The sequence below is a fragment of the Canis aureus genome, chromosome 27 (assembly GCF_053574225.1).
Source record: "Canis aureus isolate CA01 chromosome 27, VMU_Caureus_v.1.0, whole genome shotgun sequence".
NCBI lineage: Eukaryota > Metazoa > Chordata > Mammalia > Carnivora > Canidae > Canis > Canis aureus.
Genome location: NC_135637.1, coordinates 43,923,850 through 43,937,555, shown reverse-complemented (window position 1 = coordinate 43,937,555; position 13,706 = coordinate 43,923,850). Strand labels below are relative to the sequence as shown.

General features: G+C 38.9%; 1 protein-coding gene across 5 annotated transcripts in view; it reads left to right on the top strand.

Moving 5' to 3' along the window:
• LOC144299352 (uncharacterized) overlaps window positions 1-13,706 on the top strand; it is a 145,737-nt gene that overhangs the window by 28,120 nt on the left and 103,911 nt on the right. The gene's annotated exons all lie outside the window — the stretch shown is intronic.

The window sequence follows — 13,706 nt, the reverse complement described above, 5'->3', positions numbered from 1 at the left end:
ACGAGTTTCCTGGGAGTCGTGAGGACACTAGAGATGGCATTTCCTTGACATACACAGAAGCACGGTGGCCTCTGGGGGGGCTGTTCCACGGAGCACAAAAAGTTGGAGGCGTTTGGGAAGACAAAAGGGTGAGGGGATTTCATAACCATCGCTGCCTTTTGGAAGCATGGGACTCAGGTAAAGTTCGACATTATGAACAGCAAACATTCTTCAGATTGAGAATATCCAACGTGATGGATCTTAAAGTGGGGATGTTTAACTACTGAACAAACAAATTAAAAGAGCTTAATTGAAGTATAAGTCATATGCAATAATCTGCATATATTTCAAGTGTACAATCACTGCTTCGGCATGTGATGCCATCACCAAATTCAGAATAGTGAATATATCCATCACTTCCAAGGCTTTCCTCATGGTACTCATGTGTAGTTCCTCCCTTTTGCCTGTATTTACTGCATGCTGACTGAATCCCAGATATTTGTCATACACCTATATTTACTGAGCCTCAAGGACTGACATCTCTTATAAATCTTTCCTAATTCTCTGCATTCAGACTTTGTATCAGCAGAATAATGATTAATGTCTTCACTCAGGAGGCAGAGCTGCATTTGGATACCAGGTCCATCACTTATAAGGTGGAGACTCTAGGAAAGTCTCTTATTAACCCAGCCTTTGTGAAATAAGAATGTAAGGGAACTGGAATCATAGGGTTGCCAGAGGATTAACCCATATACTACGTGTAAAATGCTAAGCTTCTATGTGATATAGAGTAGTCAGTGATGGTGTACATATGACACCTCTTCTCTCCTGGGAAGTACATTGCCCAGACCCATCCCCCTGAGTAAGTAAAGCAGCAGTGCATGGGAAATTTCACTAATTCAGATTAATGGGTAATGCTGAAACTGAGTTAATGAAAGGACCCATTTGTGGATTATTTTAACAGAGGTATACATTAGTAAAGTTTAAATTCAAGCATTATCTGGAGCTCTGCTAACAACACATTTAATGGAGTGCTCAGTTCTAAAACTATATACGTATAGTTGTTAATTAGCATATCAAAGCACCAATTAAATGCTAATACTTATTGCTTATTGGGAATAGAGCTGCTGCCCTGGAAGAGAATCCTTCAATTAAAGGAGGAAAAAAAAGATCTCAACCTGTGGCTCAGAAAAGCAAGAGAAAAATGTGTGCAAGTGTGGACTATCAGTTATTATTAATTGTACGACGGTGCAATCCCCAAGCCAAGAAATTTCTATACAAACTGATTTCTGACACATGAAATCCATGGATTTCAAGAAGATAAAAGCCACAAAGGTTCTGTAGCAACACTTCTCCCTGTTTGCATATTTCAGTTCTTTCTCATTCTTTTTTTTTAGTTCTTTCTCATTCTTATATTAAATGTAAGTTATGCCATCCCATTCTGTTATATCTTTCACCATTATTTTCATATTTCATATCTTTGTTTCTTTCTTTCCCCAGGATTTGTGATGCTTTGGTAAAATATGGCAAAGAACCAAAACAAGCAAACCATATACAGTTTCCACTGAATATAAGTCTTTAACCTCTGTCTTCATCTTCTCTTTCCTTTCCTTTCTCTCTCATACACACACACTCTTACACACACATTCATACACATGTCCATGTGTATATACAAATGTACACCACAAAAGTCATTCAATGAAATGATCCCTTATGAAGAAAAAGTGCAAATAATACAATCAGAATGTTAACAATAACAAAAACTAGAAGAAACTGTCATCAGAAAAAATACCAAAGAATAAATACACTTAAAATAATTAAAGGGAGGGAAATGGACTAACAAAAAAAGGAAATAACATGATATTATACAAAAAATGAAGAAAAAAGAAGGAAGAAAAAAGAAAAGAAGAAAAAGGAGATTGAAAAAGTATTTTAGGAATTCTAGAAATAAAAATAAGTCATTGGAACTTAAAAGATGATCCTGGATATCATATATAACATGCAAGAAGATCCTGAAAAATGGAAAGAAGGCAGAAGAATGAGTATTTTCTCAGACAAACTGAAGGAATTCATTGTCAGCAACCCTGTCATACAAGAAATATTAAAAGAAGTCCTTCAGAGAAAACTAAAATGATATAGGACAGAAACTTGAATCTATAGAAAGAAAGGTAAAGCATCAGAAAAGGAAAAAAGAAAGTAAATTGCATCATTTATTTTTTAAAAATCTGAGTTGATGTAAAGGCTATTTAAAGTAATAGCTGTTTAAAGTAATAGTTGTAGCAATTTATTGAGTGACTATAGCATATGGATAAATGAATGATAAAAGTATCATAAGAAAAGGGAGGGAGGAAATATTCTGTTATAAATTATCCATACTACAAGTGAACTGATAAAGTATTATTTGAAGATGAGTTTAGCTTAGTTATAATTGTATATTTTAAACTCAATGGCAACTAATAAATAAAACAAAACAGGTATAATCAATATGCTTAGTCAGGAGGTAAATGGGAATTATATAAAATATTTAATTAAAAACAGAAGGCAAAGAAAGACAGGGGAAGAAGAAAAGGAACAATGTACAATGAATAAAGAAATTACAGTGGATATTAATTCAGTTTACCAATAATTGCTTAAATTGTGAATGTTCTAAATTATAAAACAGGAATTGTTCTTGCATGTAAAAAATCAAGACTCAAGTATGTGTCATCTACAAGAAAACCACTTTATTTTTTTTTAAGATTTTATTTATTTATTCATGAGAGACACAGAGAGAGAGAGAGAGAGAGAGAGAGAGAGAGAGAGGCAGAGACACAAGCAGAGGGAGAAGCAGGCTCCATGCAGGGAGCCTGATGTGGGACTCGATCCTGGGTCTCCAGGATTCATACCCTGGGCTGAAGGTGGCGCTAAACTGCTGAGCCCACCGGGGCTGCCCAAGAAATCCTCTTTAAATAAAATCAAAAGATGGAGGAAGATTTAACACTATGTTGAAAGTAATCAAAAGAAGGCAGCCTAGGTAGCTCAGTGGTTTAGGGCCGCCTTCAGCCCAGGGCCGGGTCAGGTCCCACTTCGGGCTCCCTGCATGGAGCCTGCTTCTCCCTCTGCCTGTGTTTCTGCTTCTCTCTCTCTGTGTGTCTCTCATGGATAAATAAAATAAAAAATAAAAGTAATCAAAATAAAGTTGGAGTGGCTATATTAATTTCAGACAAAACAAACTATAGAACAAGGAACATTTCAAAAATGAAAAGATGCAATACATAATGATAAAAGGAACTGTTCTCCAAGATAATGTAACAGTTCTTAACATGTAGACAATCAAAAACAGCACACAAATATGTAAGGCAGAAACTGTTAAGAATTGAAAAGAAAAAAATAGATAAATCCACTACTATATTTGGATATTTCAGCACCTTCTTTCAGTAATTTATAGGCCAACCATCCTAAAAATCAATAAGAATAGAGTTGACCTGAATAGCACTACCAGTCAACTTAATCTAATTGACCATTATAGAATAGTTCGTCTGATGACAGCAATATTAATACTCCTCTCAATCTTACATAGGACATTGGAAAGATAGACACATTGTGGACCTTAAAATACACATTAACAAATTTAAAAACATAATTAATTCAAAGTATGTTTTCAGGTTACAATAAAATTCAACTACCAATCAATAAGAGAAAGAGTGCTAGAAAATACTCAAATATTTGTACTTTAAATAGAATACTTCTATGTGTGAAAGGGAATAGAAGGGAAGGGAGAAGAAATGTGTGGGAAATATCAGAAAGGGAGACAGAACGTAAAGACTCCTAACTCTGGGAAACGAACCAGGGGTGGTGGAAGGGGAGGAGGGCGGGGGGTGGGGGTGAATGGGCGATGGGCACTGAGGGGGGCACTTGATGGGATGAGCACTGGGTGTTATTCTGTATGTTGGCAAATTGAACACCAATAAAAAATAAATTTATTATTAAAAAAAGAATACTTCTATGTAACACATGTGTCAAAAGAGAAGTCTAAAGAGATTAAAAATATTTTGAACAAAATGAAAATAAAAATATGATTTATCAAAATTAGTAGAGTGTAGTGAAAGCCATGTTCAGAGGAAAATTTATAGTTTTAAATGTATATATGGTAAAACCAACAGACTGAGATGCCACTTAGGATATTAGAGAAAGATGAGCAATCTAAGCATAAAGCCAAAATAAGAAAAAAAGAGAGAAGATTTCATGAAATTTAAAACAGTAAAACAATGGAGAAAATCAACAAAACTAAAAACCGCTTCTTTGAAAATATAAATAAGATTAATTAACTTCTAGCCAGGCTGGAGAAGAAGAGAGAGAAGACTCACATGCCCATTATTGAAACTTGAGTGTTCATCAGCACTTATTTCATGGGCAATAAAAATATAATAAAGGAATATTATAAACAACTCTCTACACACCAATTTTATAAATTAGGTAGAAAGCATCAATTCCTCAAAAGAAGACTAAAAAGACTCACATAAGAAGAAAAAGATGATCTAAATATGCCTATATCTACAAAGGAAATTTAATCAATAGTTCATAACCTTACAAAACACCAGAATGCACCAGGTTCAAATGATTTCAATGGAAATTAAAAAAATAAAAATTAAGGAAGAAATGATACCAATTCTCCACCGTCTCTTCTATAAAATAGAAACAGAGGAAACACTTTCTCTAACATTCTTAACATTCTTCCTCTTAACATTCTATGAAGCCTCAATTACCTTAACAGCAAAACCAGAAAAACACATTAAAAGGAAGGAAAACTGCAGACCTATATCTCTCATGAGCATAGACCCGCAAATCCCCAACAAAATATTAGTATTTCAAATCTTGGGTATAAAAAAAACATGCATCATGATCAAGTGAGATTTATTCCAGGTGTAAAAGGCTTGTTGAACATTCAGAAATAAATCATTGCAATCTACAACATCAACAGACTAAAGATGAAAAATCGTATAATCGTGCCAATTGATTCAGAAAATTCATTTGACAAAATGCAGCACTCATTCGTGATAAAATCTCTCCTCAAACTAGGAGTAGGGGGTAACCCCTTCAACATGATGAAGAGCATCTACAAAAGACCTGCAGCTAACATCACACTCAGTCCTGAGCAACTGGGTGCTCCCCTGCTAAGATGGCCAGGTGAGAAGGTCCTCTCTCAGCACCTCGCTTCAGTGTTGTGATGCATCCCAGGCGGTGCAATGAGAAAACAGAATGACACAAGAATATCCAGATTGGGAACAAAGAAGTGAAATTGTGTGCAGAGGACAATGTTGTCTACATAGATAATCCTAAAGAATCTCAGCAACAACAAATCTCTTAGAATTAGTAAATGAGATTAATGTGGTCATAAGTGGTCATGACCACTTACACTGGTCACTTTTTTATTGTGGTCATAAGTGGTCATGACCACTTACACTGGTCACTTTGTTTCTTTCTACTGTCAATGAACATGTAAATGCAAATAAAAAATACAACTTATGCAACTGCTGAAAAAAAATGAAATACTTCAGTGTAAATTTAATCACATACATATAGGATGTCCATATAGAAAAATTCAAAACATTGTAGAAATCAAAGATGATCTAAGTAAATGGCTGTTTATACCACCTCCATGCATTGAAGACTCAGTATAGTAAAAATTTTAATTCTCCCAAACTGATACACAGACTTAACAGGGTTCATATCAAAATTCCTCTATGTTCCTTTTTTTTTTTTTTTTTTTGTAGAAACAGACAAGATGAATCTTAGATTTACTTGGAAAAGCAAAGGAACTAAAATAACTAAAATGATTTTGAAAAGAAGAGTAAGGTGAAAGGCATGAGTCTACTTGATTTCAAGACTTCTTTTCTTTTGCTACAGTAATTAAACCCATGTGGTTGGCAGTGAGATAAACACATAGATCATCTGAACAGAGCAGACTGTCCCAAAATAAACCCAAATGAATATGGCCAACTGGTTATTTTTGACAAAGGTATAAATAAAAGCAGTTAAATGGAAGAAGGAACGGAGGAAAGACTTTCCAATGAACGGTGCTAGAGCCTCAGACACCCACAGGCAAACAAACAAACAAAAACAACAACAACCACAAAAATCTGTTTTCACACCTTATACAAAAATTCCCTCAAAATAGATCTGAGTCTTAAGTATAAACTGTAAAACTATAAAGCTTTTATAGAAATGCACAGGAGAACATCTTCAGGGTACCATTTGAGTTTTTAAAAACTGACACCAAAAGTACAACCCTTTAAAGGAAACACTGGCATATTGGATTTGATTACAATTTTTAAAATTTTGCTCTCTGGAGTACCCTGATGAGGATTTGTATGTTCGGATGAAATGGTGGTCATCTCACTTTCTCCCAGAGATGCTGGGATAGAAATGAAAGCATCTAGAAATGCCCTCATCCTTCTCTTTGTAGAATGTGGATGTTTCTCAGGCCGAACATTGAGCGCTGGGATGGGTCTGACCTCAGTCACTGAGTTGGGGAGGTCACAGTGGGAAGGGTGAGGCTGGGGCCACTGGGTCCCAGTTGTCCCTGCTGCAATCACCCATGAGGACTCCGGTACCGTCCTTTTCTACCCGTACAAGTGAGTGTGTTTCCAAGTAACCTCCTTCTCTCTTAACCAGGCCTCAGTTTTGCACTTCTAGTTTATGGGACAATAGTGCTGTAGCTTTTCCCCTTCTTGTCTTTCTTTGTTTTTTTTTCGAATCATCCACTTTCTGTTTCCTCTTTTAAGAAATCTGCGTTTATTTTATTAATAATGGGAGTTACAAAGGTTGAGGATATATCACACACTAGATTCCTCATGATAAAGGCACCCACCCATTCGTAATAGTGTTGTGTTTGGTGACAGCAGCGACACCTGCGGCAAGCACAGCATGACCCGTAAACTTGTCCAATCAATACATCGTACACCTGCATCTAATGTCACATTCTGTGTCAACTATGTGTCAATGAAGAAAAGACATTCCGTCCAGTGTTGTGGTTGATGCCTCCCTCACGTCTGCAGGGTGCGATATGTATGACACCCACACTGCCGGGAGCTTAGAGATGCAAACATTCCAGCTGAGAGCCTCCCCAGCTCAGGAAGTAAGGCCCTGCGGTAGCTCAGGCTTGACTGTGAGATCCGAACACCACCCCTAACCTGAGATGACTCTAAGAGGGGGTCGGAGTGGGGGGGTTCTGAGGACCCTCCTCTTTTCTTCCTTGAGGAAGGAGGCATTGTCTGCAGCATCTTGTCATAACCTCACACCCGTTCATGTAACTCTTTGGAATAATCCTGGGGCCAGCCATTGAAGGTGGCTCTTCCCAAAAGGGGTGACTCAGAGACAGAGGCCTGGGGAGGGGCACGTGAGTTTGTTGTATAAATTAAGAGAGAGAAATAAGGCGGTTGGGATGGACATGAGGAGCTGAATACAGAGATAGAAAAACAGAACTGATAAGTCTTGTACAAATCCAGGGAGAATTACATTTAAAATATGGCCTTTTCCACTAAAGATCTAAAATACTTAGTGGTTTTTCAAATGAGAAAAGCTATATTGTTTTCTCCCTATTGCAGAATGAATATATATATATATATATATATATATATATATATATATATATATATTCTTGCAAGATACATCCACGAAGGCAAAAGAAACAAAAGCAAAAATGAACTATTGGGACTTCATCAAGATAAGAAGCTTTTGCACAGCAAAGGATACAGTCAACAAAACTAAAAGACAACTACAGAATGGGAGAAGATATTTGCAAATGACATATCAGATAAAGGGCTAGTTTCCAAGATCTATAAAGAACTTATTAAACTCAACTCCAAAGAAACAACCAATTCAATCATGAAATGGGCAAAAGACAGGAACAGAAATCTCACAGAGGAAGACACAGACATGGCCAAGAAGCACATGAGGAAATGCTCCGCATCACTTGCCATCAGGGAAATACAAATCAAAACCACGATGAGATACCACCTCACACCAGTGAGAATGGGGAAAATTAACAAGGCAGGAAACAACAAATGTTGGAGAGGATGCGGAGAAAGGGAACCCTCTTGCACTGTTGGTGGGAATGTGAACTGGTGCAGCCACTCTGGAAAACTGTGTGGAGGTTCTTCAAAGAGGTAAAAATAGACCTGCCCTACGACCCAGCAATTGCACTGCTGGGGATTGACCCCAAAGATTCAGATGCAGTGAAACGTCGGGACACCTGCACCCCGATGTTTCTAGCATCAATGTCCACTATAGCCAGACTGTGGAAGGAGCCTCGGTGTCCATCAAAAGATGAATGGATGAAGAAGATGTGGTCTATGTATACAATGGAATATTCCTCAGCCATTAGAAACGACAAATACCCACCATTTGCTTCGACGTGGATGGAACTGGAGGGTATTATGCTGAGTGAAGTAAGTCAATCGGAGAAGGACAAACATCATATGGTCTCATTCATCTGAGGAATATAAATAATAGTGAAAGGGAATAGAAGGGAAGGGAGAAGAAATGTGTGGGAAATATCAGAAAGGGAGACAGAACATAAAGACTCCTAACTCTGGGAAACAAACTAGGGGTGGTGGAAGGGGAGGAGGGCGGGGGGTGGGGGTGACTGGGTGATGGGCACTGAGGGGGGGCACTTGACGGGATGAGCACTGGGTGTTATTCTGTATGTTGGCAAATTGAACACCAATAAAAAATAAATTTATTATTTAAAAAAAAGAAAATTGCACCCAGCAAAAAATAAATAAATAAATAAATCATTGCAATGATTGATAAATGAAATGAAATGAATGAATGAAATATATATATATATATATATATATATATATATATTTCCCCTCAAAGTACAAAACAGTGCACCTGTAAGGAGACCTCAGCCTAACCTGTCATCTTGTAGCAGCCCTTCCATGCAGCACACCTTTGTCTTGAAGCATATTGACAGCACTCAAGCAGACAGTCTCTGGGTTGTGAATAAGTTAATATTCCTTGGATGCTCCTTTACTATTAAAAAATTCAGATAAAGAAGTGCGCTTGTCAGAGCTGATTTTTAGAGTCTGGATGTATTAAAATGCTTTATTAAAATTTAGATTTGCTGTACTTTGCATTCATGAAAAAGTCCAGTTTTATCACTTGCTTCTGCGGGTGAAACTGGGACCTCAAAGTACCGAGTCCCTGACCACGTCTAGAGTCCTGAGGGCAGAGGGGGGCCTCTCGGGTATAAGGGTAGGTTTCCCCACGACCATGCTCTTCCTCTTGTTGAGAAGAGAGCTCATTCCCTCTGTCAAACAGCAGCAGCCGAAGGGCAGATGAAAGCCTAATTTTTGCAGCAGTTCCGCTCAACTGTCATTAACATCCAGGAGGTAAGTGTTGGACTCAATGCTGCGCTGGTTTCTAAACAAAGAGACGTCGGATTGTACCTTGGAGAGAAGGAGTCTGTGGCCCTGGGAGATGACAAGACAAAGAACTGACTCCTTCCCTTGAAATCCAAGAAGCACAAGGTGCTCTTAAAAATGTGCACAGAAATGAGAGTCTTGCTATAACGAGAGGAACATGGAGACAAACACTGAAATTTTCTTTTTTCCCTTTCTCTGTATGATAGCCGTTGGCAATCACTCCAGCATTGGCCCTTGCATCTAGATGCGGTGTGTCAACTGCTCCCCACGAATTCTGTACAGGGAGGCGGAACCTTGTTCTGGGCTCGCATTTCTCGGAGACCTTGAAAGATGGAAAAACAGAAAAGAAGAAATGCAGAAAACAGGGTGGTTTTCCCTGCCAACCTGGGGCCTGGTGTCTTTCTTGTCTCCCCTGAAGCTACCCACTTGGCTGCACAGAGGCCCTACATCATCATCTGACTCTATGCCGTAGTCTCCTGGTGCCTCAGTTTCTTTATCTACCATTCTGTTCATGAAATAATTCTTATGTTTTGGAAGGGAATAGGTAGCGAAATTCAGAGATTCATACGATCCAAAGGTTGTAAGAGGCTCTCAGTTGAGTCTGTTTGGGACACTGACGTGTGAGCGGCTTCCTACCCCTTTACAGGAGCATGAAACGTGGAACCTATGAGACCAGGGAGCACTGAGCAGAGACTCGCAGGTGCTCCTCCGACGGGGCACACATATACCATTTGTCCTCTGGAAACAGGCACACAGTATTTTGTGTGTCTTGCTCAGGATCAAACCTTGTTAGAGGAAAACATCTCTAGCAATTAGTCTTTCGACAATCGAAGGAGCTGGAAGCTTTGAGATGACTGGAAATATTCAAACAGGAATTCTGTAGGGGATTCCGTGCTGAGGAGGAGACCAGCTCTCGGGTCTGCGTATTCGCTGTGAGTCTCTGGCTGCTTTCGGTTCATTTTCTCCAGCCCCTTTCCTAGTTACATTCTATTATGGACGATTATTAATGTCAGGATAGCATTTTTAATGTAATTCATGTAAATTAAATTTTAAATTTTATGTGAAATTCAAAAACATTGCATCTGGCAAAACTTGTAGCTCATCCCTTTGGCATCTGCGAAAGTACCAATTATAAAGGTAACAAACACGCCCATGGCTTACTATAGGAAAAGATGGTATGCAATTGAATTATTCATGCGATTTCCGTGTAGAACATGATACACAGCTTTGATTAGGGAAGGGAGACATTACCAACAGCAATGGTCAGAAGACCAGCTTTCCTGATCTTTATGCCCACGCCTGCAGACAGTTCCTCGGTATTCAGAGCTGGTCCCTGGAGAACCCCCCCCCAGCATCTCAGCCCTGATCCCACATCATGTCCCCACTAGCACATGCATTCTTGTGTCCTGCCTAATCTGATCTTTCAAGGGCCTGTTTTATTTGAATCTTAAATAAATGTGAAATGGTGTTCCCAATAAAATGAACCCAACGTTAGGGGATGATCATTAGTAGGATTCTTGCAGGACTTATTAATGTTTCAGAGGACAATGCGAACCACTGCTTTTTGAAACGGCTTGTAGCTCTCTGCTAGAATCACAGAGTGAATCTGTGCTGGGAATGTGGGTCAATGGGTTCGTTGGAAATCACCAAACGGAGATAGTTTCCATTAATTCCACTTCCCTGTTGTTGACATTTGGGAGCATCTTGAAGGAATGGATGTGGACACCACTGTGTTCCTCCCTGGTGGTTGTGGCCACGGAGCTGTTCTGAGGAGGGACAAGCATGGTATATATTCCAGACTGAACCGGGGGAGGCGTTAGGGTACATGTGTTAGCGAAGGTAGGCATTGATCATACAGTAGACATAGGCGTGGGAGGCACTTCTAAGGACCTTTAACTGGAAATTACCTACCATTTACTAGATTGGTGGTCTTGGACTGACCTTTTACTTAATCACTTCATTTCTAAAATGCAGGTGATAATTTCACCTAACCGTTGCTGTGGAGATTAAATGAGAAAGTACCTGCAAATCACGCTAAAAATTGCCTGGGTGTGATAGTAAGAGCTTGATACATAATAGTGTTTATTGTTGTTTTTGTTTGTTAGGATCTACATAGACTGGGAGTGTGCAAAGCAACATGGGGGGACTAGTGCCAGGCTGAGTGTCAGAGAGCCTGGATTCTGAAGCTTTCTCTGTGACTCAGAATTTGAGTAACTTTTAGCAAATCACTTTGCTACTCTGAACTGAAAGTAAATTGTCTTCTTTATTGTTTATTATTTCTTTGTTCTTTATTTCTTCCCTGTATTATTTTGTTTTGGTTTCCTGCACTCTGATTTTATCTTTTCTTGCATTGTTTATTGTTTTGTTTGCTCATGTTATAAAGATGTAAGCTGAAAAATTTCTTTCACTTTTTTTTTTTTTTTTTGGTCAAATGCTCTTTTTCTAACAGCTGTAAAAGTCTATGATTTTGCAAAATCCATCATATTGATTGCCAAGTCAACTTGTGTAAGCCTGAGTGACTTTAAATATTGAAAACTGTACCTTAGAACATCTGGAGTGAATAGGAGAGAGAAGCATAAGTTAATCAAGGTATTTGGAATAGGAGTTCTCACATGGGGGTAATGTTTTCCCACGAGACGTTTGGCAATGCGAGATTGGGAATAGCTGAAGGTACTCTGCCCAGGTTTCTAATTAGCAGTGGCCACGGATGCTCCTCAATATCCCACAGCCCCTGGCAACCATACACTACCTAGTCCCAAACATCAATAGTACCAGAGTTGTGAAACAGTAACGTCCAGCATCCTGCACAGACTTTTCCTTAGGGCAGACTGTGTTCAGGGCACTGGATCCACAGAATTGGATAAAATAGCATTTCTCTTCAAGGAGCTCAAGTGTTTCTGATGCATTATCATCTTTTATCATTTCTCCACAACAATATCTTTGCCTTAAAATGTGAGCAAATATTAGACATAACCTGTACCCAGAACATGTATGAAAGGTTTCTCTACCGGAGCGACAAGATACCAGCTGGGTGGGTTTAATAGCAATAGCCTTGTATTTGTACCCGTTATGGTACAACAAGTTTGGAGGAAAATAAAAGATAATTAATGCAACAATTAACATGTAAAAACATTAATTCATAACATGGATTCATAAAATAATGTCACCTCTGCAAATCTACTTGAAAATGACCATTTAAGGGATAAAATCCGAGACCAGAGAGAGAATCTCTGGGGCAGACATCAGAGTACAGTTTATCTATTTTCTCTCAAATAGAAGAGTCAGGAACTCAGGATAGGTGTCTGTATGTACATGGGAAATAGGCCAGGTTTTCTAACAGAACCAGATGCTGAGGGGTTGTAGAACCTGAAAAACTGAGTTTTGATCTATATTTTGCTAAAATAAATTACAATTGGCCAAAATTATTTTTATATTCTGAGAATGCAATAAAATTTTAGCTAAGAACTGAGGACATTTCAAATTCTAAGTGTAAAAACTTTGCACAAAAGCTGTTTCTGTGACACTATCAGTGTGGGTATCATGGGAAAGGGGCACAGAAGTTACCTTGAAATGAAGCTCATGATAACTCTCTGTCTCACAGGCTGTCGAGGGGTCATTGTGAGTCTACCCTCACACTGTAGAAGGTGGCAATGCACGGAGAGTGGCACTCCTTACAAAATACCAAATAAGACGGCAGAGAGGGCCACACCAGAAGGTGGCCTGGGGACCTGATGCTCTGCTGTGAGGGGCTGTGATGTTAGAGCAGAGCTGCAGGGAATGGGGTGTGGAAGATCCAGAAGAAGAGGAGCGCCATGCCTTGATCTCTTTAATTTACTCTTTCAAGAATATCATTTTATGGTCATGAGAACATTTAATGTGAGATATACCCTCTTAACAAAATCTTAAGAGTATAGCACAGAGTTATTGGCTGTAGGCTCTGTAGGATCCCTGGAGCTTATTCATCTTCCCTGGTGGAGACATTGTGCCTGTTGATTTAGTAACTCTGCACTCCCCTTTCCCCAGGCCCTGGAAGCTTCATCTCTTGAATTTTAAATTTGCCACAGTAACAGAGTTTATGTGGAGAAACATCTGGAAAAAAGCAGAAAGTTTACAAACAAATCATATTTCTTTCTATAATTTTTTGTAATACTTTGGTCATATTCGAGCACAGAGACCAGATTCACAGTCCCACCTTATGCAAGTAGAAAACCGGGTAAAATACATAGAGCTGGCCCACATCCTCAGGCCAAGTGAAACAGAGCTGGGTGAGGTTTCTGCTTACTTCAGCTTAATGCCTGAGGGTGAGTTTCAGGCTAC